Source organism: Leptonychotes weddellii, chromosome 8 (genome assembly GCF_054177405.1).
Source record: "Leptonychotes weddellii isolate Sample4059 chromosome 8, ASM5417740v2, whole genome shotgun sequence".
Taxonomy (NCBI): Eukaryota; Metazoa; Chordata; class Mammalia; order Carnivora; family Phocidae; genus Leptonychotes; species Leptonychotes weddellii.
The window spans coordinates 22,408,986-22,412,938 of NC_138376.1; positions in this window are offsets into that span (position 1 = coordinate 22,408,986).

Here is a 3,953-nt window from a genome sequence, read left to right on the forward strand (position 1 = left end):
GCAATTGCTGGATCATATGGTAGCTCTATTTTCAACTTTTTGAGGAACCTCCATACTGTTTTCCAGAGTGGCTGCACCAGCTTGCATTCCCACCAACAGTGTAGGAGGGTTCCCCTTTCTCCGCATCCCCGCCAACATCTGTCTTGTTAATTTTAGCCATTCTGACTGGTTTTATTTTTCACCCTTTCTTGCAAAAGAAAAAAAAAAGTGGCCATACAGCCCAGTTCTAAGCATGGATATGTAAGAGAAGTTTGGAGGAGGGATTCTGGAATAACTCTCCCTCTTCCTTCTGGCCTTCAATACAGACATAGTGCTTGGAACTGCAGCAGCAGCAAGCCAACACATTAAAGATGGTAGAGTAGAAAGATGAAAGAGACAAGATCATGATGGACCACCCAGTTCTGATCTCACTGTCTCCAGACCTCATTTTACCACAGAAAAAAAATAAATCCCTATTTCTTTATAAGTTACTATAGTCAGATATTTAATTTGTTTCTACAAACATTCTTCACTAATGCTTTATGATAGCCAGAATAGTAGTCCCTCAAAGATGCCCACATTCTAATCCCAGGTACTTGTAAATATGTTGCTTTACATGGCAAAAAAAATGACTTTGCAAATGTAATTAAGGTTAAGGACCTTGGGAAAAAAAATTACCCTTGCTCAATCTAAAATGTGAGTCCTTAAAAGTGGAAGACAATTAAAGAAGAGTGAGTAAGAAAAGATGAAATGTGAAAAGGATTCAAGCTGCCAATGCTTTGAAGGTGGAGGGAAGAACTCAGTGACTTCTAGAAGCTATAAATGGCCCTCAGCCTACGGCCAGCAAGAAAACATGGACAGGTCCTCCAACTGCAGAAACTGAATTTTGCCAGCAAACCAATGAGAGGGTAACAGATTTTTCCTTACAATCTCCAGAAAGGAATTCAGCCTGCCAACACCTTGATTTTCCCAGTGAAACCCGTGTCAGACCTCTAACTTACCGAACTGTAAGCTAATAAATGTGTATAGCTTTAAGCCACCAAGTTTGTGGTAATTTGTTAAAGCTTGAATAGAAAACTGATACATATATGGTAACATCTTAGTAAATTCAGTTCATCTCCTCTAGAACTAAAAGAATCTTCAGTAATTCAATAATATAGCCTTGTAAAATTAAACCCATATATTCTCTGAATTAAAAATAAAATAGGAATGTTTGTTAGTTCTTCACTTATTAAGATAGTTATTTTTTTGTTTTAAGGAAAAGTATTAGTCCATGCTTTGGGAGATAATATCACCGCTGAGGAACTGTCATGTAAAACCTCTTCCTGAGTGGGAACTGTACCTTCTGCCTGTGGTGGGGCAGATGGCCTGTTTGCGACATAGGAGAACAAGGTGGCATTGTGTGGGCCGTTACCCCTCACTTAAATTTGGACAACAGTGCCTTACATTATTTTATGAACTGTAAAAAAAAAAAATTTAGATATCCATTATTTCATTGCTATTTTATAAAAAAGGATATTTTCATATTGAGCTTGTAAACTGCATTTGTTAAATTCACTTATTAGTTCTAGCGATTTTTTGTATATTAAGATTCTCTATGTAGGTAATCATGTCATCTACAAACAGAGACAGTTGTATTTCTTCTTTTTCAATGTCTATTCTTTCTCCTCCTGCCCTTCCTTGGTGCATTGACTAAGATCTCTAGTATCATGCTGAATAGGAGTGGTGAGAGTGGACATACTGGCCTTGTTCCTGATCTTAGAGGCATAGCATTTAGTTTTTCACCATTAAGTATGATGTTAGCAGCAGGATTATTTATATTATATTATATTTATATTATTTTATTAATTTATTAATATATTTATATTATATTTATATTTATATTATATATTTATATTATTTATATATAAGTATATATATACACATAAATAGTAACATCTTAGTAAATTCAGTTCATCTGAATATACTAAGTATATAAGGGTATATATATATATACCCTTTCTCAGGTTGAGAAAGTTCCTTTGTATTTCTAGTTTGCTGAGCATTTTATCAGGAATGGATGTTGGGTTGTGTCAAATGTTTTTTTTTTTTTTCCTGGATCTATCCAAATGGTTATTTTTTTCTTTTGTATATTGATATGGTGAATTACTTTGTTTGATTTTCCAATATTGAACCAACATTGCATTCATGGAATAAATCTCACTTGGTCATAATCTATTATATTTTTATATATCAGTGGATTTTATTTGCTAACATTTTGTTCAGGATTTTCACAACTATATTCCTGATAAAATTGGCCTGTGGTTTTCTTTTCTTGTGTTGTCTTTGTCTGATTGTGATGCCAAGGCAATACTGGCTTCACAGAATGTGAATGTGGATAAAAATTATATAAATATTTTGAAACTATTTTAGGTTACTATGTGTTACTCCCTTGACTAGAATTTAAATTCTTCAAGGATAACAGTTTTATTTTCTGGGTTTTCAAGTCAAAGCTTTAGTTCTATAGGGGAGAAGGGTTTGGGTGGGACTCATGATTTTCCCCAGTGGCATCACTCCCCTCCTCTCTGTCTGCACCACCATAGGAGGCTCTCTCCAATCTCCTGCCTGTCCTAGCTTCTAATCTCACCAGTGAGAATCTGGTGAAAGTCTGTGGGAAAGAGCCTGTGGGTGGGTACAAATTCTCATATGATTTAGGTGCCTCTCACACTAGCTCATACCTGCTTTCTAGCATCTGTCAAAAAACATTTGCCTCCTACTTACTTCTGTGGTATCTGACATCTTTTCCTGCCATGTTCTACCATTGGTTGGGCAAGTGCTTGTATCCTGTTTATCCTTGAGACAGCCTGCCTTTCTTTGAATTTGGATGTATTTAGTTAACCTAAGACCTCAGGTCTCTAATGGGTTCAAGAAAATTATAAATATATAGTTTATCTAGCTTTTGCCTATTTGAGTGGGAACAATACTCCTTATTTTCTATATACTTAGAACTTCATCTTTATACTTTCTTATATCTTAATTGAAGTCTCAATTAATATATAATGAAATATAATTTTAAATGTGTGCATTGAAATCTTTTCTAATTGGCCTTACAAGTACATAGGTTTTTCTATTGTAATAAAGAAAATGCATAGTACCTTATCTTTATTATTGTACAATATATATTAGGGACATTATTTGACCAACAGTGTAACCACACAGTTTTCAGAAGGGACTTTTAGGAGGATTGAGAGTCATCTTTCAGTGAGGTTGTCTCTCTTTTATACTACTGGAGGCTAAATGTCCAAGACCAAGGTGTCAGCAGGGTTGGTCCTTTGTGAGGTCTCTCTACTTGGCTTGTAGATGGCCACTTTCTCCTGTGTCCTTACAAGGTCTTCTGTGTGTGTCCTAGTCTTCTCTTCTTATAAGGACAGCACTCAGATTAGGGCCACCCCAATGACCTTATTTTACCTTAATTAGCTCTGTAAAGACCCAATTTCTTTTTTTTTAATTGCAAAAGGCATTTGATTTTTTATTTTTTTAATAAATTTTATTTCATTATGTTATATTAGTCACCATATATTACATCATTAGTTTTTTTTTAATTTTTTATTGTTACGTTAATCACCATATATTACATCATTAGTTTTTTTTTTTTAAAGATTTTATTTATTTAACAGAGAGAGACAGAGCGAGAGAGGGAATACAAGCAGGGGGAATGGGAGAGGGAGAAGCAGACTTCCCGTGGAGCAGGGAGCCCGATGCGGGGCTCGATCCCAGGACCCTGGGATCATGACCTGAGCCGAAGGCAGACGCTTAATGACTGAGCCACCCAGGCGCCCCTACATCATTAGTTTTTGATGTAGTGTTCCATGATTCATTGTTTGTGTATAACACCCAGTGCTCCATGCAATACGTGCCCTCCTTAATACCCATCACGGGGCTAACCAATCCCCCCTCGCCCCTCCCGTCTAAAACCCTGTTTGTTTCTCAGAGTC